This window comes from Triticum urartu, chromosome 1A, assembly GCF_056163025.1.
Source record: "Triticum urartu cultivar PI428250 chromosome 1A, HENAU_Tu73, whole genome shotgun sequence".
Taxonomy (NCBI): domain Eukaryota; kingdom Viridiplantae; phylum Streptophyta; class Magnoliopsida; order Poales; family Poaceae; genus Triticum; species Triticum urartu.
In genome coordinates this window covers 593,304,865-593,329,486 of record NC_141873.1, presented here as the reverse complement: position 1 = coordinate 593,329,486, position 24,622 = coordinate 593,304,865, and the positions used below count along the sequence as shown (strand labels likewise).

At 48.4% G+C, this 24,622-nt stretch overlaps 3 pseudogenes; all 3 read right to left on the bottom strand.

Annotated features, from left to right (window-relative positions):
• Nucleotides 1-652: 652 nt before the first annotated feature.
• LOC147993260 (uncharacterized) lies at nt 653-1,631 on the bottom strand (annotated as a pseudogene).
• A 2,858-nt stretch (nt 1,632-4,489) lies between these two features.
• Nucleotides 4,490-5,717, bottom strand: LOC147993259 (uncharacterized; annotated as a pseudogene).
• Nucleotides 5,718-11,636: 5,919 nt separating this feature from the next.
• On the bottom strand, nt 11,637-12,615 carry LOC147993258 (uncharacterized; annotated as a pseudogene).
• Nucleotides 12,616-24,622: the final 12,007 nt, after the last annotated feature.

The following is a 24,622-nucleotide window of genomic DNA, read 5'->3' as shown; positions in this document are numbered from 1 at the left end:
TTGCTATGCATCACCATGATAGATCTTGCGTGTGCGTAGGATTGTTTTTTGAAATTACCACGTTCCCCAACATGTACAACCCTAGGCCCCTCTGGTGTCTATATAAACTGGAGGGTCTAGTCCGTAGAGGCTATCAGAATTCGGATTGTTTTTTGAAATTACCACGTTCCCCAACATGTACAACCCTAGGCCCCTCTGGTGTCTATATAAACTGGAGGGTCTAGTCCGTAGAGGCTATCAGAATTCATATAGGCTAGACATCTAGGGTTTAGCCATTACGATCTCGAGGTAGATCGACTCTTGTAACCCCTATACTCATTAAATACAATCAAGCAGGACGTAGGGTTTTACCTCCATTAAGAGGGCCCGAACCTTGGTAAACGCTGTGTCTCCTGTATCCCTTGTTACCTTCGATCCTCAGACGCACAGTTCGGGACCCCCTACACGAGATCGGCCGGTTTTGACACCGACACTCCTGTCATGTGGGTAGTAGCTCCAGTATCAATTATCCATGATTTTGTCTAGGCTTGGTGTGATTCCATACCTTGGGTGATGGCATTAAAGATAGAATCAACTTTGGAGGAACCTTGGGATGAAGATGAGACTTCGGAGAGTTTGAGCTTGGATTTGAAATCCTCAATAGCTTGCATGTCTACCACAGGTAGTTCCCCTGCAGATGCATTGTAATTAGCTTGTCTTTTGTTTTAACCCCGAGCTCCCCTAGCTGAGATCTCCCTTTATCCCACCAAGGTGGATAACCATGCAACTCAAAACACTCACCCTTGGTGTGTCCTTTTCTCTTGCAATGGTCACAAAGCAATTTGCTTTTATCCACCTTACCAAAAGAATTTGTAGCATGACAAGATTGTATGGATAATGCAGTACGAGCATCTGCATGCTCCTGACCATCCTCCTTCGGTTGTGCCAAACGAGTCTCCTCCTCAATCATGCTAGAAATAATATCATCAAGACTAGGCCACTCAGGCATTGCAAATATCAATGGACGACAGAGGTTTAGTTCATGGTCTAGGCCATCAAGAAATAGCTTGCTCACAAATGACTCAAACCACACATGACGAATTGCCAAGTCATCATTGTGAACAGGTTCAAAAGTGTGATGATAATGTAAGTCTCTATATAATTTTTTTACTTCACCTGCATACTCTGTTATAGATCTTGAGCGCTGCTTCAAATTAGTTAACTCATGCATGATATGGGTGGCCTGAATTTTATTTGTTTCCCTACAAATTGCTTCTTCAAAGATGACCAGACCTCACAAACAGTGCCCATGCCTTCCACTTGTTCTCTAATTTTGGTTCCATACTTCCCAACATCCATACTAGTACTTTATCATTGATTTGTTTCCTGCATGCACCGCCTTTCTTCAAACTTTCTTCATTGCCAACAAGTAAATAATCATAGTCATTGGTGCTCAAAATCAATTTGGCATGGCGTGCCCAACTGATGTAGTCACCAGGTCCTGATAGTCGGACTGAATTTGGCTCAAGTGTATTCTTAACTGGCTCGGGAGCAGCCTTTGATTGCTGCTGGTGCTCAAGCAGTTTGCTAAATATTTCATACATCTTATTAACACTAGAATCCCCTGTTTTTTCTTTACTTGGATCTCCCATGGTTCAGTGAGCAACAATATATTCCAACACTAGTACTTGGTTCTTCTTCTCAAACACATGCAACACACAGAGGAACCAACTAGTACATGTCAACAATGTGCCAAAGAGAGGAACCAACCAGTTTTCCGTTTCGACAATTTTTTAAAAGCACAAAATTCCAAAGGGAAAATGGAGTTTTTGGGCGTTTTAGACGTTTTTAGCATTTAGTGCTAGGGTTTAGAATTCAGGGTTTAGGGTTAGGTTTTATGGTTTAAACCCTTAGTTTTTACTGTTTAGCATAGAGTTTCCGACGTTTTAAGTCCCGGGTTTAGGGTTTAGGACAATTTTTGAAATGACAAAATTGTAAAAGGAAAAAAAGAGATTCTCTAATTTATGTTTTTTTGAATTTTGGTTAAATCTTGTCAAACCGGTCAAACAACTGATTCAAGAAATATAGAGTGTTACTAAATAATTACGCAATACTATTACTGTTACTAAATAAGTATCTCAGTTTTTTTGAATTTTGGCCAAATATGGTCAAACTGTGGTCAAACTGTGGTCAAACTACTTATTCAAGAAATATTAGTGTTACCACATAATTACTGTTTTTTAGAATAATAGTTTCAAACTCAAACGATGAAATGTGTGACTTCATGCTCATGCTAAACTACTAAGGGTTAATAGGATTGACAGCTTACATTTGTCAGGAAAACAACAAGTGCAGACTTGGAATGTAGGCGGAATAGAACTCCGAAGTTAAGCGTGCTCAGGCTGGGGGAGTGAGAGGATGGGTGACCGGCCGGGAAATCAGGCGATTTGGAATGAGTGATCCACACTTGAGCAGTTAAGAGAGGTGATTAGAGAATAAATTATCAAATAATTCAGGAAAATTAAAAATCGAAATAAAAATCAAAATTTTTTTCCAAAATTTTCAATTTTTTTTTTCAAAAAAAGAACCTTTAGTACCGGTTGGTAACACCAACTGGTACTAAAGGTCCCCCATACCAGGGCGCGAGCTCACGCCACGTGGTGGCACTATAGCGCCGGTTCTTGCCGAACCGGTACTAAAGGGGGGGGCCTTTAGTGACCACCCTTTAGTGCCGGTTATAGAACCGGCACTAAAGGCCCTTACGAACCGGCGCTAAAGCTCCGTTTTCTACTAGTGAATGGGGATTGCCTAAACCCATAGCATTAAAGGAATTCACTAGGTTGACCTAAAATATATTCAGTAAATCCAAATTGCTTTAAAAAATGCTCATCATTTATGGAAAATGCTGTAAACAGTACCAGAGGTGATGCACATTTTTCCATGAAACATTTGGGTTCTGAAATAAATCATACATTTTTCCATGACCCCCCTTTCCTTCTCTTCTCTCCCTCTCCTTCCTTCCCCCTTCCTCCTCCTAGTTGGACTAGGAAAGGGGGAGTCCTACTCCTACTAGGAGGAGGACTCCTCCCCTCCTTGGCACGCGTCCAAGGGCCGGCCGGCCTCCCCCCTTGCTCCTTTATATACGAGGGCAGGGGCACCCTAGAACACACAAGTTGATCATTGATCCCTTAGCCGTGTGCGGTGCCCTCTCCACCATAATCCACCTCGGTCATATCGTCATAGTGCTTAGGCAAAGCCCTACGCCGGTAGCTTCATCATCACCGTCATCACGCCGTCGTGCTTACGAAACTCTCCCTCGACACTTAGCTAGATCAGGAGTTCATGGGAGATCACCGAGCCGAACGTGTGCAGATCGCAGAGGTGCCGTACTTCCGGTACTAAAAGGGGGGGGGGGCTTTAGTGACCACCCTTTAGTGCCGGTTATGGAACCGGCACTAAAGGCTCTTACGAACCGGCGCTAAAGCTCCGTTTTCTACTAGTGAATGGGGATTGCCTAAACCCATAGCATCAAAGGAATTCACTAGGTTCACCTAAAATTTTTTCAGTAAATCCAAATTGCTTTCAAAAATGCTCATCATTTATGGAAAATGCTGTAAACAGTACCAGAGGTGATGCACATTTTTCCATGACACGTTTGGGTTCTGAATTAAATCATACATTTTTCCATGACCCCCCTTTCCTTCTCTTCTCTCCCTGTCCTTCCTTCCCCCATCCTCCTCCTAGTTGGACTAGGAAAGGGGGAGTCCTACTCCTACTAGGAGGAGGACTCCTCCCCTCTTTGGCACGCCTCCAAGGGCCGGCCGGCCTCCCCCTTGCTCCTTTATATACGAGGGCAGGGGCACCCTAGAACACACAAGTTGATCATTGATCCCTTAGCCGTGTGCGGTGCCCTCTCCACCATAATCCACCTCGGTCATATCGTCATAGTGCTTAGGCGAAGCCCTGCGCCGGTAGCTTCATCATCACCGTCATCACGCCGTCGTGCTTACGAAACTCTCGCTCGACACTTAGCTACATCAGGAGTTCATGGGAGATCACCGAGCCGAACGTGTGCAGATCGCGGAGGTGCCATACTTCCGGTACTAGGATCGGTCGGATCGTGAAGACGTACGACTACATCAACCGCATTGTAATAATGCTTCTGCTTATGGTCTATGTGGGTACATGTACAACACTCTTCCCCTCTCATTGATATGCATCACCATGATAGATCCTGCGTGTGCGTTGGATTGTTTTTTTGAAATTACTACGTTCCCCAACATGTACAACCCTAGGAACCTCTGGTGTCTATATAAACTGGAGGGTCTAGTCCGTAGAGGCTATCAGAATTCATATATGCTAGACATCTAGGGTTTAGCCATTACGATCTCGAGGTAGATCGACTATTGTAACCCCTATACTCATTAAATACAATCAAGCAGGACGTAGGGTTTTACCTCCATTGAGAGGGCCCGAACCTGGGTAAACGTTGTGTCTCCTGTATCCCTTGTTACCTTCGATCCTCAGACGCACAGTTCGGGACCCCTGACACGAGATCGGCCGGTTTTGACACCCACACTCCTGTCATGTGGGTAGTAGCTCCAGTATCAATTATCCATGATTTTGACTATGCTTGTTGTGATTCCATACCTTGGGTGATGGCATTAAAGATAGAATCAACTTTGGAGGAACCTTGGGATGAAGATGAGCCTTCGGAGAGTTTGAGCTTGGATTTGAAATCCTCAAGAGCTTGCATGTCTACCACAGGTAGTTCCCCTGTAGATGCATTGTAATTAGCTTGTCTTTTGTTTTAACCCCGAGCTCCCCCTAGCTGAGATCTCCCTTTATCCCACCAAGGTGGATAACCATGCAACTCAAAACACTCACCCTTGGTGTGTCCTTTTCTCTTGCAATGGTCACAAAGCAATTTGCTTTTATCCACCTTACCAAAAGAATTTGTAGCATGACAAGGTTGTATGGATAATGCAGCACGAGCATCTGCATGCTCCTGACCATCCTCCTTCGGTTGTGCCAAATGAGTCTCCTCCTCAATCATGCTAGAAATAATATCATCAAGGCTAGGCCACTCAGGCATTGCAAATATCAATTGACGACAGAGGTTTAGTTCATGGTCTAGGCCATCAAGAAATAGCTTGCTCACAAATGACTCAAACCACACATGACGAATTGCCAAGTCATCCTTGTGAACAGGTTCAAAAGGGTGATGATAATGTAAGTCTCTGTATAATTTTTTTACTTCACCTGCATACTCTGTTATAGATCTTGAGCGCTCCTTCAAATTAGTTAACTCATGCATGATATGGGTGGCTCGCATTTTATTTGTTTCCCTACAAATTGTTTCTTCAAAGATGACCAGACCTCACAAACAGTGCCCATGCCTTCCACTTGTTCTCTAATTTTGGTTCCATACTTCCCAACATCCATACTTGTACTTTATCATTGATTTGTTTCCTGCATGCACCGCCTTTCTCCAAACTTTCTTCATTGCCAACAAGTAAATAATCATAGTCATTGGTGCTCAAAATCAATTTGGCATGGCGTGCCCAACTGATGTAGTCACTAGGTCCTGATAGTCGGACTGAATTTGGCTCAAGTGTATTCTTAACTGGCTCAGGAGCAGCCTTTGATTGCTGCTGGTGCTCAAGCAGTTTGCTAAATATTTCATACATCTTATTAACACTAGAATCCCCTGTTTTTTCTTCACTTGGATCTCCCATGGTTCAGTGAGCAAGAATATATTCCAACACTAGTACTTGGTTCTTCTTCTCAAACACATGCAACACACAGAGGAACCAACTAGTACAGGTCAACAATGTGCCAAAGAGAGGAACCATCCAGTTTTCCGTTTCGACAATTTTTTAAAAGCACAAAATTCCAAAGGGAAACTGGAGTTTTTGGGCGTTTCAGACGTTTTTTAGACATTTTTAGCGTTTAGTGCTAGGGTTTAGATTTCAGGGTTTAGGGTTATGTTTTATGGTTTAAACCATAGTTTTTACTGTTTAGCATAGAGTTTCCGACGTTTTAAGTCCCGGGTTTAGGATTTAGGACAATTTTTGAAATGAGAAAATTGTAAAAGGAAAAAAAGAGATGCTCTAATTTATTTATTTTTGAATTTTGGTTAAATCTTGTCAAACCGGTCAAACAACAGATTCAAGAAATATAGAGTGTTACCAAATAATTACGCAATACTATTAGTGTTACTAAATAAGTATCTCAGTTTTTTTGAATTTTGGCCAAATCTGGTCAAATTGTGGTCAAACTATGGTCAAACTACTTATTCAAGAAATATTAGTGTTACTACATAATTACTGTTTTTTTAGAATAATAGTTTCAAACTCAAACGATGAAATGTGTGACTTCATGCTCAAGCTAAACTACTGAGGGTTAATAGGATTGACAACTTACATTTGTCAGGAAAACAACAAGTGCAGGCTTGGAATGTAGGGGGAATAGAACTCCGAAGTTAAGCGTGTTCAGGCTCGGGGAGTGAGAGGATGGGTGACCGGCCGGGAAGTCACGCGATTTGGAATGAGTGATCCACACTTGAGGAGTTAAGAGAGGTGATTAGAGACTAAATTATCAAATAATTCAGGAAAACTAAAAATCGAAAAAATATCAAATTTTTTTTTTACAAAATTAAAAAAAAAAATTTAAAAAAAAAACTTTAGTACCGGTTGGTAACACCAACCGGTACTAAAGGTCCCCCATACCAGGGCGCGAGCTCACGCCACGTGGTGGCACTTTAGCGCCGGTTCGTGCCGAACCGGTACTAAAGGGGGGGCCTTTAGTGACCACCCTTTAGTGCCGGTTATGGAACCGGCACTAAAGGCCCTTACGAACCGGCGCTAAAGCTCCGTTTTCTACTACTGAATGGGGATTGCCTAAACCCATAGCATCAAAGGAATTCACTAGGTTCACCTAAAATATTTTCAGTAAATCCAAATTGCTTTCAAAAATGCTCATCATTTATGGAAAATGCTGTAAACAGTACCAGAGGTGATGCACATTTTTTCATGACACATTTGGGTTCTGAATTAAATCATACATTTTTCCATGACCCCCCTTTCCTTCTCTTCTCTCCCTCTCCTTCCTTCCCCCATCTTCCTCCTAGTTGGACTAGGAAAGGGGGAGTCCTACTCCTACTAGGAGGAGGACTCCTCCCCTCTTTGGCACGCCTCCAAGGGCCAGCCGGCCTCCCCCTTGCTCCTTTATATACGAGGGCAGGGGCACCCTAGAACACACAAGTTGATCATTGATCCCTTAGCCGTGTGCGGTGCCCTCTCCACCATAATCCACCTCGGTCATATCGTCATAGTGCTTAGGCGAAGCCCTGCGCCGGTAGCTTCATCATCACCGTCATCACGCCATCGTGCTTACGAAACTCTCCCTCAACACTTAGCTAGATCAGGAGTTCATGGGAGATCACCGAGCCGAACGTGTGCAGATCGCGGAGGTGCCGTACTTCCGGTACTAGGATCGGTCGGATCGTGAAGATGTACGACTACATCAACCGCGTTGTCATAATGCTTCTGCTTATGGTCTACGTGGGTACGTGTACAACACTCTTCCCCTCTCATTGCTATGCATCACCATGATAGATCTTGTGTGTGTGTAGGATTGTTTTTTAAAATTACTACGTCCCCCAACATGTACAACCCTAGGCCCCTCTGGTGTCTATATAAACTGGAGGGTCTATTCCGTAGAGGCTATCAGAATTCATATAGGCTAGACATCTAGGGTTTAGCCATTACGATCTCGAGGTAGATCGACTCTTGTAACCCCTATACTCATTAAATACAATCAAGCAGGACGTAGGGTTTTACCTCCATTAAGAGGGCCCGAACCTGGGTAAACGTTGTGTCTCATGTATCCCTTGTTACCTTCAATCCTCAGACGCATAGTTCGGGACCCCCTACATGAGATCGGCCGGTTTTGACACCCACACTCCTGTCATGTGGGTAGTAGCTCCAGTATCAATTATCCATGATTTTGACTAGGCTTGGTGTGATTCCATACCTTGGGTGATGGCATTAAAGATAGAATCAAATTTGGAGGAACCTTTGGATGAAGATGAGCCTTCGGAGAGTTTGAGCTTGGATTTGAAATCCTCAAGAGCTTGCATGTCTACCACAGGTAGTTCCCCTGCAGATGCATTGTAATTATCTTGTCTTTTGTTTTTACCCCGAGCTCCCCCTAGCTGAGATCTCCCTTTATCCCACCAAGGTGGATAACCATGCAACTCAAAACACTCACCCTTGGTGTGTCCTTTTCTCTTGCAATGGTCACCAAGCAATTTGCTTTTATCCACCTTACCAAAAGAATTTTTAGCATGACAAGGTTGTATGGATGATGCACCACGAGCTGCATGCTCCTGACCATCCTCCTTCGGTTGTGCCAAATGATTCTCCTCCTCAATCATGCTAGAAATAATATCATCAAGACTAGGCCACTCAGGCATTGCAAATATCAATTGACGACAGAGGTTTAGTTCATGGTCTAGGCCATCAAGAAATAGCTTGCTCACAAATGACTCAAACCACACATGACGAATTGCCAAGTCATCCTTGTGAACAGCTTCAAAAGGGTGATGATAATGTAAGTCTCTGTATAATTTTTTTACTTCACCTGCATACTCTGTTATAGATCTTGAGCGCTGCTTCAAATTATTTAACTCATGCATGATATGGGTGGCTTGCATTTTATTTGTTTCCCTACAAATTGCTTCTTCAAAGATGACAAGACCTCACAAACAGTGCCCATGCCTTCCACTTGTTCTCTAATTTTGGTTCCATACTTCCCAACATCCATACTATTACTTTATCATTGATTTGTTTCCTGCATGCACCGCCTTTCTCCAAACTTTCTTCATTGCCAACAAGTAAATAATCATAGTCATTGGTGCTCAAAATCAATTTGGCATGGCGTGCCCAACTGATGTAGTCACTAGGTCCTGATAGTCGGACTGAATTTGGCTCAAGTGTATTCTTAACTGGCTCAGGAGCAGCCTTTGATTGCTGCTGGTGCTCAAGCAGTTTGCTAACTATTTCATACATCTTATTAACACTAGAATCCCCTGTTTTTTCTTTACTTGGATCTCCCATGGTTCAGTGAGCAAGAATATATTCCAACACTAGTACTTGGTTCTTCTTCTCAAACACATGCAACACACAGAGGAACCAACTAGTACAGGTCAACAACGTGCCAAAGAGAGGAACCAACCAGGTTTCCGTTTCGACAATTTTTTAAAAGCACAAAATTCCAAAGGGAAAATGGAGTTTTTGGGCGTTTTAGACGTTTTTAGACGTTTTTAGCATTTAGTGCTAGGGTTTAGAATTCAGGGTAAAGGGTTAGGTTTTATGGTTTAAACCCTTAGTTTTTACTGTTTAGCATAGAGTTTCCGACATTTGAAGTCCCGGGTTTAGGGTTTAGGACAATTTTTGAAATGACAAAATTGTAAAAGGAAAAAAAGAGATGCTCTAATTTATGGTTTTTTGAATTTTGGTTGAATCTTGTCAAACCGGTCAAACAAATGATTCAAGAAATATAGAGTGTTACTAAATAATTACGCAATACTATTACTGTTACTAAATAAGTATCTCAGTTTTTTTGAATTTTGGCCAAATATGGTCAAACTGTGGTCAAACTATGGTCAAACTACTTATTCAAGAAATATTAGTGTTACTAAATAATTACTGTTTTTTAGAATAATAGTTTCAAACTCAAACGATGAAATGTGTGACTTCATGCTCAAGATAAACTATTGAGGGTTAATAAGATTGACAGCTTACATTTGTCAGGAAAACAACAAGTGCAGACTTGGAATGTAGGCGGAATAGAACTCCGAAGTTAAGCGTGCTCAGGCTGGGGGAGTGAGAGGATGGGTGACCGGCCGGGAAGTAAGGCGATTGGGAATGAGTGATCCACACTTGAGCAGTTAAGAGAGGTGATTAGAGAATAAATTATCAAATAATTCAGGAAAATTAAAAATCGAAAAAAAAATCAAAAAAAATTTCCAAAATTTTCAAAAAAAAATTTCAAAAAAAGAACCTTTAGTACCGGTTGGTATTCACACTTGAGCAGTTAAGAGAGGTGATTAGAGAATAAATTATCAAATAATTCAGGAAAATTAAAAATCGAAAAAAAATCAAAAAAAAATTCCAAAATTTTCAAAAAAAAATTTCAAAAAAAGAACCTTTAGTACCGGTTGGTAACACCAACTGGTACTAAAGGTCCCCCATACCAGGGCGCGAGCTCACGCCACGTGGTGGCACTATAGCGCCGGTTCTTGCCGAACCGGTACTAAAGGGGGGGGCCTTTAGTGACCAGAACCGGCACTAAAGGCCCTTACGAACCGGCGCTAAAGCTCCGTTTTCTACTAGTGAATGGGGATTGCCTAAACCCATAGCATCAAAGGAATTCACTAGGTTCACCTAAAATATTTTCAGTAAATCCAAATTGCTTTCAAAAATGCTCATCATTTATGGAAAATGCTGTAAACAGTACCAGAGGTGATGCACATTTTTCCATGACACATTTGGGTTCTGAATTAAATCATACATTTTTCCATGACCCCCCTTTCCTTCTCTTCTCTCCCTCTCCTTCCTTCCCCCTTCCTCCTCCTAGTTGGACTAGGAAAGGGGGAGTCCTACTCCTACTAGGAGGAGGACTCCTCCCCTCCTTGGCACGCCTCCAAGGGCCGGCCGGCCTCCCCCCTTGCTCCTTTATATACGAGGGCAGGGGCACCCTAGAACACACAAGTTGATCATTGATCCCTTAGCCGTGTGTGGTGCCCTCTCCACCATAATCCACCTCGGTCATATCGTCATAGTGCTTAGGCGAAGCCCTGCGCCGGTAGCTTCATCATCACCGTCATCACGCCGTCGTTCTTACAAAACTCTCCCTCGACACTTAGCTAGATCAGGAGTTCGTGGGACATCACCGAGCCGAACGTGTGCAGATCGTGGAGGTGCCGTACTTCCGGTACTAGGATCGGTCGGATTGTGAAGACGTACGAGTACATCAACCGCCTTGTCATAATGCTTCTGCTTATGGTCTACGTGGGTACGTGTACAACACTCTTCCCCTCTCATTGCTATGCATCACCATGATAGATCTTGCGTGTGCGTAGGATTGTTTTTTGAAATTACTACGTTCCCCAACATGTACAACCCTAGGCCCTCTGGTGTCTATATAAACTGGAGGGTCTAGTCCGTAGAGGCTATCAGAATTCATATAGGCTAGACATCTAGGGTTTAGCCATTACGATCTCGAGGTAGATCGACTCTTGTAACCCCTATACTCATTAAATACAATCAAGCAGGACGTAGGGTTTTACCTCCATTAAGAGGGCCCGAACCTTGGTAAACGTTGTGTCTCCTGTATCCCTTGTTACCTTCGATCCTCAGACGCACAGTTCGGGACCCCCTACACGAGATCGGCCGGTTTTGACACCGACACTCCTGTCATGTGGGTAGTAGCTCCAGTATCAATTATCCATGATTTTGACTAGGCTTGGTGTGATTCCATACCTTGGGTGATGGCATTAAAGATAGAATCAACTTTGGAGGAACCTTGGGATGAAGATGAGACTTCGGAGAGTTTGAGCTTGGATTTGAAATCCTCAATAGCTTGCATGTCTACCACAGGTAGTTCCCCTGCAGATGCATTGTAATTAGCTTGTCTTTTGTTTTAACCCCGAGCTCCCCTAGCTGAGATCTCCCTTTATCCCACCAAGGTGGATAACCATGCAACTCAAAACACTCACCCTTGGTGTGTCCTTTTCTCTTGCAATGGTCACAAAGCAATTTGCTTGTATCCACCTTACCAAAAGAATTTGTAGCATGACAAGATTGTATGGATAATGCAGTACGAGCATCTGCATGCTCCTGACCATCCTCCTTCGGTTGTGCCAAACGAGTCTCCTCCTCAATCATGCTAGAAATAATATCATCAAGACTAGGCCACTCAGGCATTGCAAATATCAATGGACGACAGAGGTTTAGTTCATGGTCTAGGCCATCAAGAAATAGCTTGCTCACAAATGACTCAAACCACACATGACGAATTGCCAAGTCATCATTGTGAACAGGTTCAAAAGGGTGATGATAATGTAAGTCTCTATATAATTTTTTTACTTCACCTGCATACTCTGTTATAGATCTTGAGCGCTGCTTCAAATTAGTTAACTCATGCATGATATGGGTGGCTTGCATTTTATTTGTTTCCCTACAAATTGCTTCTTCAAAGATGACCAGACCTCACAAACAGTGCCCATGCCTTCCACTTGTTCTCTAATTTTGGTTCCATACTTCCCAACATCCATACTAGTACTTTATCATTGATTTGTTTCCTGCATGCACCGCCTTTCTCCAAACTTTCTTCATTGCCAACAAGTAAATAATCATAGTCATTGGTGCTCAAAATCAATTTGGCATGGCGTGCCCAACTGATGTAGTCACCAGGTCCTGATAGTCGGACTGAATTTGGCTCAAGTGTATTCTTAACTGGCTCGGGAGCAGCCTTTGATTGCTGCTGGTGCTCAAGCAGTTTGCTAAATATTTCATACATCTTATTAACACTAGAATCCCCTGTTTTTTCTTTACTTGGATCTCCCATGGTTCAGTGAGCAACAATATATTCGAACACTAGTACTTGGTTCTTCTTCTCAAACACATGCAACACACAGAGGAACCAACTAGTACATGTCAACAATGTGCCAAAGAGAGGAACCAACCAGTTTTCCGTTTCGACAATTTTTTAAAAGCACAAAATTCCAAAGGGAAAATGGAGTTTTTGGGCGTTTTAGACGTTTTTAGCATTTAGTGCTAGGGTTTAGAATTCAGGGTTTAGGGTTAGGTTTTATGGTTTAAACCCTTAGTTTTTACTGTTTAGCATAGAGTTTCCGACGTTTTAAGTCCCGGGTTTAGGGTTTAGGACAATTTTTGAAATGAAAAAATTGTAAAAGGAAAAAAAGAGATTCTCTAATTTATGTTTTTTTGAATTTTGGTTAAATCTTGTCAAACCGGTCAAACAACTGATTCAAGAAATATAGAGTGTTACTAAATAATTACGCAATACTATTAGTGTTACTAAATAAGTATCTCAGTTTTTTTTAATTTTGGCCAAATATGGTCAAACTGTGGTCAAACTATGGTCAAACTACTTATTCAAGAAATGTTAGTGTTACTACATAATTACTGTTTTTTAGAATAATAGTTGCAAACTCAAACGATGAAATGTGTGACTTCATGCTCAAGCTAAACTACTGAGGGTTAATAGGATTCACAGCTTACATTTGTCAGGAAAACAAAAAGTGCAGACTTGGAATGTAGGGGGAATAGAACTCTGAAGTTAAGCGTGCTCAGGCTGGGGGAGTGAGAGGATGGGTGACCGGCCGGGAAGTCAGGCGATTTGGAATGAGTGATCCACACTTGAGCAGTTAAGAGAGGTGATTAGAGACTAAATTATCAAATAATTCACGAAAATTAAAAATCGGAAAAAAAATCAAAAAAAATTTCCAAAATTTTCAAAAAAAAATTAAAAAAAAACCTTTAGTACCGGTTGGTAACACCAACTGGTACTAAAGGTCCCCCATACCAGGGCGCGAGCTCACGCCACGTGGTGGCACTTTAGCGCCGGTTCGTGGCGAACCGGTACTAAAGGGGGGGGGGCCTTTAGTGACCACCCTTTAGTGCCGGTTATAGAACCGGCACTAAAGGCCCTTACGAACCGGCGCTAAAGCTCCGTTTTCTACTAGTGAATGGGGATTGCCTAAACCCATAGCATCAAAGGAATTCACTAGGTTCACCTAAAATATTTTCAGTAAATCCAAATTGCTTTCAAAAATGCTCATCATTTATGGAAAATGCTGTAAACTGTACCAGAGGTGATGCACATTTTTCCAAGACACATTTGGGTTCTGAATTAAATCATATATTTTTCCATGACCCCCCTTTCCTTCTCTTCTCTCCCTCTCCTTCCTTCCCCCTTCCTCCTCCTAGTTGGACTAGGAAAGGGGGAGTCCTACTCCTACTAGGAGGAGGACTCCTCCCCTCCTTGGCACGCCTCCAAGGGCCGGCCGGCCCCCCCCCTTGCTCCTTTATATACGAGGGCAGGGGCACCCTAGAGCACACAAGTTGATCATTGATCCCTTAGCCGTGTGCGGTGCCCTCTCCACCACAATCCACCTCGGTCATATCGTCATAGTGCTTAGGCGAAGCCCTGCGCCGGTAGCTTCATCATCACCGTCATCACGCCGTCGTGCTTACGAAACTCTCCCTCGACACTTAGCTAGATCAAGAGTTCGTGGGACATCACCGAGCCGAACATGTGCAGATCACGGTGGTGCCGTACTTCCGGTACTAGGATCGGTCGGATCGTGAAGACGTACGACTACATCAACCGCGTTGTCATAATGCTTCTGCTTATGGTCTACGTGGGTACGTGTACAACACTCGTCCCCTCTCATTACTATGCATAACCATGATAGATCTTGCGTGTGCGTAGGATTGTTTTTTGAAATTACTACGTTCCCCAACATGTACAACCCTAGGCCCCTCTGGTGTCTATATAAACTGGAGGTTCTAGTCCGTAGAGGCTATCAGAATTCATATAGGCTAGACATCTAGGGTTGAGCCATTACGATCTCGAGGTTGATCGACTCTTGTAACCCCTATACTCATTAAATACAATCAAGCGGGACGTAGGGTTTTACCTCCTTTAAGAGGGCCCGAACCTGGGTAAACGTTGTGTCTCCTGTATCCCTTGTTACCTTCGATCCTCAGACGCACAGTTCGGGACCCCCTACACGAGATCGGCCGGTTTTGACACCGACACTCCTGTCATGTGGGTAGTAGCTCCAGTATCAATTATCCATGATTTTGACTAGGCTTGGTGTGATTCCATACCTTGGGTGATGGCATTAAAGATAGAATCAACTTTGGAGGAACCTTGGGATGAAGATGAGACTTCGGAGAGTTTGAGCTTGGATTTGAAATCCTCAAGAGCTTGCATGTCTACCACAGGTAGTTCCCCTGCAGATGCATTGTAATTAGCTTGTCTTTTGTTTTAACCCCGAGCTCCCCATAGCTGAGATCTCCCTTTATCCCACCAAGGTGGATAACCATGCAACTCAAAACACTCACCCTTGGTGTGTCCTTTTCTCTTGCAATGGTCACAAAGCAATTTGCTTTTATCCACCTTACCAAAAGAATTTGTAGCATGACAAGGTTGTATGGATAATGCAGCACTAGCATCTGCATGCTCCTGACCATCCTCCTTCGGTTGTGCCAAACGAGTCTCCTCCTCAATCATGCTAGAAATAATGTCATCAAGACCAGGCCACTCAGGCATTGCAAATATCAATTGACGACAGAGGTTTAGTTCATGGTCTAGGCCATCAAGAAATAGCTTGCTCACAAATGACTCAAACCATACATGATGAATTGCCAAGTCATCCTTGTGAACAGGTTCAAAAGGGTGATGATAATGTAAGTCTCTGTATAATTTTTTTACTTCACCTGCATACTCTGTTATAGATCTTGAGCGCTGCTTCAAATTATTTAACTCATGCATGATATGGGCGGTGTCGGTGTACTAGAGTAGGGGTACCCTAGTATCCCGAACTTGTGCACGGGCAGTCGCAGCATCCCGCGGCAAAGTTTGCCGGGTGACCGCCAAGATCCTCCGCGGCTACTTTGAAGACCATTCAAGAACAAAGTACTCAAACCAAGGCCCCGGCAAGAGGAGCTGGCCGGGAAGAAGACAAGACCCCGGCAAGAGGAGCTTGCCGGGAAGGCCACTCAAGGCATACCAAGAAAGCTTGCCGCGACGCGCCGCGCATCCCGGCAAGGCCCGGTGAGCGACAAGCTCCCGAACACGACAAGACGACGACCGCGGCAAGGAGCTTGCCGCGGGAAACCCCCACTTCGTGCCCGCGCTCCAGCACACCTGCCAACGTGTCTCTCTAGGACTCTCTCAAGCACACGTGGCAGGAGGCCGTGCAGCTAGGGGTGCGCGGTGGCAAGCAGGCGCTGACAAGGTAACCATCGTGGCAAGCAGGCGCTGACAAGATAACCATCATGGCAAACGGTGGCATCCCTAGCGGTCCATTTCGGTACTGTTTAGGCGACACAGACGGGCAATTAATGCCCTTGTCCCCTGCCGCCAGGGTTAGGTATGATAACACTGTAACAGGTAGTTGTACCAACCACCACTCTTCCGTTTTTGCCCTTTACCTCCGTTGCCACCTGTGGGTAACCCCTTGAGCATATAAAAGGAGGCCCGTGTGCAACGGAGAGGGGGGTTAGCCAGTTCGAACCCTCACGCTCGGTCTTGCCAGCCGCCGGTGTGCACTGTAGCACTCCGCGCTCCCGAGCTAGAAATCAATACAAACCACAAAGCAGGAGTAGGGTTTTACGCATCCGTGCGGCCCGAACCTGGGTAAATCGCTCGCGTGCTCCGCCTCGATCTGCTCTTTGCGCGACCTCCGCCCCCGCCGAACCGAAAGGGACCCGGTCCGCCGGTCCCATAGGTGCCCGTGGATCAGCAACCCCGGCATCTCTGGCGCGCCAGGTAGGGGGCGTCGAAGTTGTGTGAACCAGATCCGGCGTTCTCGCGAGCTAGATCTTCATCATCTTCATCAACATGCCGCCGAAGAATAAAGTTTCGGAGGCAGCTGCTCCGTCCGCGCCGAGCCAGCCACCGCCGGAGCAAACGGTTGGTGGGGCAGGCACCGGCGGAAGGGCACGCGTCGACGAGGGAACTCAGGGTGCTGCCAGGTCCCCGGACAAGGCTGCGCTGCCCATCGGCGGCGTAGCCGGCTCCCACAACGACCGGGCACACTCCAAGACCTCGGCGTCCGTGCATGCACCGCGCCCATCTCAGGAGGTGCGGGACCGGCAGCGTCATGGTACTCACGGTACCATGCGTTCGCTAGATAAAGATCGAGCTGGTGGATCTCGGAGCGCTCAGGACCACCGTGCACATCAACCTGCTGGCGCGAGCGAGACACGGTCGCCTGGACGAGATACTGCTCCTTCTAACGTAGTTAGAAGTCCGAGCATATCCCGCTCCTCGCACCGTTCGCCACCGCCACCCGCCACCGCAGCAGAAGCTTTGGCGCGAGCTCAGCTGCTCCTAGACTACCCTCCAGTGCCAGACAAGGTCGACGACTGGAGGGCCACTATCCAGAGTCTCATCGGCTTCGCCAACGGCGACACTCCACGGCAGCCGAGCGTGTCTCAGCCGCGGCAAGCCAGCCAGGCACGAGCCAGAGACGACAAGACTGGTGGGGGTGCAACTACTGTGCACTCTCCACCCCGAAGGCCAAGATCGTCGACTCGCCGGGTCCACCTCGACAGCGACTCCACCGCGTCGTCAGATCTGCGAGCTCGTCGCGATCAACGCCAAGTTCTTCAAGAACGACAACAAGAAGACGCTCGTACTCGCATCGAGCGCCGGAGAGAAGCGCGACGTCAATCAGACCAGCGTGCTGGGCCCTCTGTTGACACGCATGCGCTGGAGGAGCCAGGCGACTTGCCGTACGCGGTAGGTTGCCCTGCGTTCACTCGTGAGCTGCGGAAGTCCAGTGGCGTAGTACGAAGAATTTCAAACCAGATGTACCAGAGAAGTACGACGGCAAGTCGCATCCGTCGGAGTTCCTTAGCATCTACACCATCACGGTGCAGGCTGCTGGGGGACGGGACGATAAGATCCTTGCCAACTACTTTCCGTTGGTGCTCATGCCCAACGTCAGGTCCTGGCTCATGCACTTGCCGGACAACTACATATCCTCCTGGGCTGATCTATGCCATCAGTTTGTCGGCGCCTTCACAGGCGCCCACAAACCTCACGGCCAAGAGAGTGATCTTCATCTGCTCATCCAGAAGGAAGGAGAGCCCCTGCGCAAGTATATCCAGAGGTTCAGCCGTGTACATCACAACATCCCAAACATCCACCCTGCCGCGGTAATCAGCGCGTTCCATCAGAACGTGCGTAACCGCAGGATGCGGGAGGAGATGGCGATGTGCAAGATTCGGGACGTCAGCGAGCTATATGCCCTGGCCGACAAGTGTGCACGCGCTGAGGAAGGGAGGAAATTCCCCGGAGAAAGCACTGGAGAAGGGGGATCTGACAGCGAGGATGCCGCCCTGGCAAAGAAAAACCGGCGGCGCAACAACAGGAAGAAGCAGAACAAAGAGGTTCTGGTTGTTGAGCAGTCCGGCAACGACGGTGGCGCCAATCGAGCCAAGGTCAGTAGCTCCGGCAAGGAGGTTGCCACGTGCACCAACTGCCAGGCTGTGGCGGCCGCCGACAAGCAGGACGGCTCCGACAACCAATACTGCAAGATTCACCGCACCAAGGGCCATGACCTCCGGACCCGCCAAGGAGGACGGCACTGGTGGTACCTTCACCATCAGTGCCACGCTCGGCCCTGAATAGGAAAGCGCGCCCGTTACTTTCCTGCGGGCGAATGTCGACGTGTTTGCATGGTAGCCGTCCGACATCCCCGATGTTCCCAGGAAAGTGATTGAGCACCACCTTGCCGTTTGTCCTCATGCGCGGCCCGTCAAGCAGAAAGTCAGGAAGCAGGCAGTGGAGCGCCAAGAATTCATTGCAGAAGAGATCAAGAAACTGGAAGCAGCAGGCCTTGTCAGAGGAGTGCTCCATCCCACGTGGTTGGCCAATCCTGTAGTCGTGCGCAAGGCAAACGGGAAATGGAGACTTTGCATCGATTTTACCGATGTTAACAAAGCTTGTCCCAAAGACCCATTTCCTTTGTCGCGCATTGACCAGATTGTTGACTCCACAGCCGGATGTGATTTGCTTTCATTTCTTGACGCATACTCAGGATATCATCAGATCTTCATGGCAGAAGAGGATGAGGAGAAGACCGCATTTATTACTCCATGTCGCACGTACTGTTTCGTACGGATGCCTTTCGGATTAAAAAATGCTGGTTCGACATTTGCAAGAGTAGTCCATGTTGCTCTTGAGCCACAAATACACAGAAATGTGGAAGCCTACATGGATGATATAGTGGTCAAGAGCAAGGACAGAGCAACCCTGACTCAAGACTTAGACGAGACCTTTGCAAATCTGCGCAAGATCAGCCTCAAGCTCAACCCAGAGAAGTGTGTGTTTGGAGTCCCCTCCGGCAAACTTCTCGGGTTCTTCGTATCTCAGCGGGGAATTGAAGCCAATCCCGACAAGATCAAGGCCATTGAGCAGACTGAACCACCAAAGCGCGTCAAGGATGTACAGAAACTTGCCGGTTGCGTGGCTGCTCTCAGCAGGTTTATCTCTCGGTCTGCTGAGCGCGCCCTGCCATTTTTCAAATTATTGAAAAAGCAAGGTCCAATGAAATGGACTCCGGAAGCGGAGGCTGCGCTGCAAGACCTGAAGAGATACCTGTCCTCCCCTCCAATACTTGTCGCACCTAGGCCACAAGAGAAGTTGCTGCTGTACATAGCGGCAACCAATCAAGTGGTTAGTGCTGCGTTAGTAGCAGAGAGGGAGGCAGATGATGAGCCAGCAACCACGGCAAGCGCATCCAGCGACAAGCAGGGGGCTTCCCCGGCAATCTCTGGTCCCGACAAAGATGGATCTGCGCAGACGCACGAGGAGACACAGAAGAAAATGGTGCAGCGCCCAGTTTACTTTGTCAGTTCCCTCCTGCAGGGGGCTAGGTCAAGGTACTCTGGTGTGCAGAAATTGCTTTTTGGCCTTCTCATGGCCTCGAGAAAGCTGCGCCATTACTTCCAAGCACATGAGATAAGAGTTGTCACTCGCTTTCCGCTGAAGAGGATACTGCAGAATCCAGAGGCGACAGGCAGGATTGTTGAGTGGGCACTGGAACTGTCAAGCTTTGGCCTCAAGTTTGAAAGCACTTCAACTATCCAGAGCAGAGCATTGGCAGAATTTGTAGGAGAATGGACGCCAACACCAGATGAAGAAATTCCAGAAACGAGCATCCCCGACAAGGAAGCAAGCAAAGAGTGGCTGATGTACTTTGATGGTGCCTTTTCGCTGCAAGGCGCCGGTGCTGGTGTGCTGCTTATCGCACCCACCGGAGAGCACCTCAAGTACGTAGTCCAGATGCACTTTCCCAAGGAGCAAGCAACAAACAATACTGCAGAGTATGAGGGATTGCTTGCCGGTCTCATTATCGCGGCAGACCTTGGGATCAAGAAGCTCATTGTCAGGGGTGACTCACAGCTTGTCGTCCGCCAAGTAACCAAGAGTTATCAGAGTCCGTTGATGGAAGCTTACGTTGACGAAGTGAGAAAGCTAGAAGAGCGCTTTGACGGCCTACAAATGGAGCATGTTCCAAGAGCTCACAACGCCATTGCTGATGGCCTGTCAAAGTGTGCCACACTTAAGTTACCTGTGGAACCAGGGACCTTTGTGCTCAAGCTGACCCAACCGTCCGTAACGCCATCAACTGGACAGAGCAAGAAGAGGAAGTTGATTTCAGGTGACTATTTGCCGGCAGAGCTTCCCGAAGCCGCCGCCAAGAAGGTCCCCAAGATCAACACCAAGAGCGCTGAGGAGCAAGATTCTCCGGCAAGCCCCAGGGTTTGTTCCGTTGAAGCAGAAGCTCCCGACAAGTTTCACCCCGGCAAGCTTGTCGGGGAACGTCAAGCTCCGGCAGAGGTGCAGCTCCTCGCCGTAGAAGCGGATGTTCCCGCAGCAGCTGAGAACAACACCAAGAGCGCTGAGGAGCAAGATGTTCCGACAAGCCCTAGGGTTTGTTCCGTTGAAGCAGAAGCTCCCGACGAGTTTTGCCCCGGCAAGCTTGTCGGGGAACGTCAAGCTCCGGCAGAGCCGCAGGTTCTTGCCGTAGAAGTGGATGTTCCCGCAGCAGCAGAGTTGCCTTTAGTCCTTGTTGTCGAGCCACAAGCTCCAACATGGGCGCAGCAGATTGTCCGTTTCCTTCAGACAGGAGAACTTCCCGAAGAGCAAGAAGAAGCGGAAAGAGTAGCCCGGCAGTCAAGTATGTACCAGTTTGTCGACAAGACACTGTACAGAAGAAGACTCAACGGTATGAAATTGAAGTGTATTCACCGGGAAGACGGACGAAAGCTGTTGGCAGAGATACACGGAGGCATATGTGGTCACCACATCGGCGCGAGAGCACTTGTCGGCAAAGCATTCCGGCAAGGTTTCTTCTGGCCAACAGCCCTCCAGGATGCAACTGCACAAGTAACCAAGTGTGAAGCGTGCCAGTTCCATTCCAAGCAGATACACCAGCCAGCTCAAGCTCTCCAGACGATCCCTTTATCCTGGCCATTTTCGGTCTGGGGGCTCGACATCCTCGGCCCCTTTCCCCGAGCTGTCGGGGGCTTTGAGTACTTGTACGTCGCAATCGACAAGTTCATAAAGTGGCCGGAAGTGGAACCAGTGAGGAAGGTGACCGCACAGTCAGCCGTCAAGTTCTTCAGGTCGATTGTCTGCCGCTTCGGGATCCCTAACAGGATAATCACCGACAACGGAACACAATTCACGAGCCGCACCTTCATGCAGTACGCCCAAGATCTTGGCGCCAAGGTCTGTTTCGCTTCTGTTGCTCACCCGAGAAGCAACGGTCAAGCGGAGAGGGCAAATGCTGAAGTGCTGCGCGGGCTCAAGACCAGAACTTTCGACAGGCTGCACAAGTGCAGAAGGAACTGGATCGAGGAGCTGCCGGTGGCTCTTTGGTCGATCAGAACGATGCCAAATCGAGCCACTGGACAGACACCCTTTGCTCTAGTCTATGGAGCAGAGGCAGTTACCCCCACGGAACTCGTATACGGGTCACCTCGAGTGCTCGCTTACGATGAGCTTGAGCAAGAGCGGCTGCGACAAGATGACGCGCTGCTCCTTGAGGAAGACCGTCTCCAGGCCGCTGTGCGAGCTGCTCGCTACCAGCAAGCTCTGCGCCGCTACCATAGCCGCAGAGTCAATGCCAGGAGTCTCGAGGAAGGCGACCTTGTACTTCGGCGCGTTCAGTCCGCCAAGAATTCCAACAAGTTGACGCCAAAGTGGGAAGGCCCTTACCGGGTGAAGCGAGTCACAAGGCCTGGCGCTGTCCGCCTTGAGACCGAAGATGGCGTACCAGTGAGCAACTCCTGGAACATTGAGCATCTTCGTAAGTTTTACCCGTAAGGCGCGGTTGTCGGACCCTATTCGGCAACCACCCTTCTGTACAAGTCTTGCCGCTGTTGCATGTAATCCTTTGTACAGAGCCAGGCGCAGACCCTGAGCACAAGTAAATGAAGCGCTGACACCCTGGGGTTATAGCATGCATGCTAGGTCGAGTCTCGTCCTTGGTTAGGGTTGATAGTGCCTAACAGCAGCTAACCCCTAGCTTAGAGGTCGAGTATCCGTCCCTTTGCTTTTCTTTTGTTCGCAGGGCTCGCATATCCTGGCCAGACTGCTTGAGGACGAAAAGGAGAAGAAGGGCGCGCTGACACCTGGGCCCCGGCAAGCCAGTATTGCTGGGGGCTGCGAGTGCCAAGATTCGTCCACGGCAAGCCAGAGTTGCCGGGGGCTGCAATATCAGATAAGTCTTTCGTCCCTCATCATGCATCCTCTTATGGACTGGGGAATGCGAAACCGCGTTTCTTCCCGAAAACTGCCGTGCTCCCTCAACTCTAGGCCCTGGGGCCAGTTCCCGGGGCCAAGTTTGGTCGTAGTCGCGACAACAACGGGATGAAACGAGGAGGCCGCACCCACCTCGTTCCCGCCTCCGTCAAAGGCGTGAGAAAGGTCGTGCGACGTGGGAAGGCGGCAGGGCCTGTTGCCGGGAGCCGAACTGTCTGTCCGAGGGATACCAAGGATTTGCTCCTTGGCATGGGTTCAACCCACGAGACAAATAACCCGGCAAACATCCCCTTTTCATTAAAAAACATCCCACTCAGGTACAGTCCATAGAGGATGAAAAACAGAAAGAGAGGATTACAAGTTTTAGATGCAGCTAAGGCCCGAAGGCTTACAAATTAAAAAGATAAGATGCCCGTAATCCCTTTCCTGTCCCTCTCTTCAGGAGTTAGGTCAAGGAGGCGAAAAGGGCAAAAGGGGCGCCTAGGCGAGCTACGGGTGCCAGAAGACACAAAGAGAACATCCCGGGGGCCTTCCGAAGGCTGGACGGTGACGGCGGCGCCAGAAGCGGGGCTCAAAGATGGGGCGGCAGGACGTCAGCATGCTGTCGAGGGCACCACGCTCTCGTACTCCGACCTGACGGCCTTGTCGCCAGCCCTCTTCCCCTTCCGCAGCCTCCCTACGCCAGCCGCCCAAGGAGACGGCCCCGGGGAGTTCAAGGAGCCGGCGACACGGATGATGGGGTCACCGGTGCCGCATGAAGCGGCGCCTGACGCCTAGTCGGACCCGCCATCCCGCCGCCCGCTACCCTCATCGTCGCTGTCGCTCTCGCTCAAGGAGGAGCCTTCGCTATCGGAGGAGCTGTCCACACAGCACTTCGCCCGAGTGCCGAAGCACCCGAAGACCTTGATGGAGAGGAGATCGCCCTCCATCAACTTAAAATGGAGGGTAAACCGCTCCATCAGGCTGTGGATACGGGCAAACGTCTTCCACCCTCGATCAAGATACATCACGTTAGGGGCTGGGAATACGACGCGGACTCGCGTGCCGCTGATCCCACAGCCCCTCATGTGCAGTGTCAGTGTCTCGGGCGGGTCAAACTCCATCGCGCTCGCAAACAGAGCTGGAAGCTGGAGGCGACGACGAGGCGCCCGACGCAGCCTGACGAAGAACTCACAAGGGTCGTCCCCTATATGGACCGCCGTCAGGGGAGGAACCGCCGGCGGAGGCGAAGCTGGCGTGCCGCCCCGACCGCCTCTTCCCCGAGCGCCTCTACCTCCTCCTCGGCCTCGTCCACGACCTCGCCCCCTCCCTCTTCCCCTTATGGCTGGCTCTGCCACCACGGGCGCGGGAGAGGGAGAGGTGCGCTGTCTGGCGGCGACCCTCGCCGCCACCGATGAAGGGCCAGGGTTCCCTTTCTCCATGGCGAATGGGAGAAAGGGGAGCAGAAGCTGAAGAAAGAAGGAGATGGGAGAGTGCGGGTTTCTGTGCTCCCCTCCCGCTCTTTATAAAGGAGCGAGGTGGGGGTTCGGCCGGCCCGCTCAGCGAATCAAGGCACAGGAAGAGCAGGGAGTCGGGGCCGACCCGCTGCCTCTGCTCGCGACGGCCCAGATTCCCACTTCCACCGTCCGCGACCCCAAGCGCATGGGAGCCGCGTGGCGGGGATGCAGAACCGAGGCGACGGATGAGGCGGCCTCGCCCCACCCCGTGACCGCGGGGAGTGGACGCCTCGAAAAACCGCGCACCGGGCCCGTCCAGTAAATGCACCACGCCCCCACGCCTACCTCCGTTTAGGTAGAAGGGCGTGAACCGTCCCCTTCATCATGGCTTGACGCATGCTCGCGGGGCTTAGCCCTGCGCGCGCGCGCCGCCCACGTCACCCACGACGCCGCGTTTGACGCGTGCCGTTCTGGGCGTGCGCGGTGGAAGCGGACAGATATGCGGCGTGACCTAGGCCGCGCGTGCCCATGCACTGTTTTGGGCCTGGCCGAACAGCGCTCGGCACCATCTTTGGCCCAGGCCCGGGGGCTCCTGTCGGTGT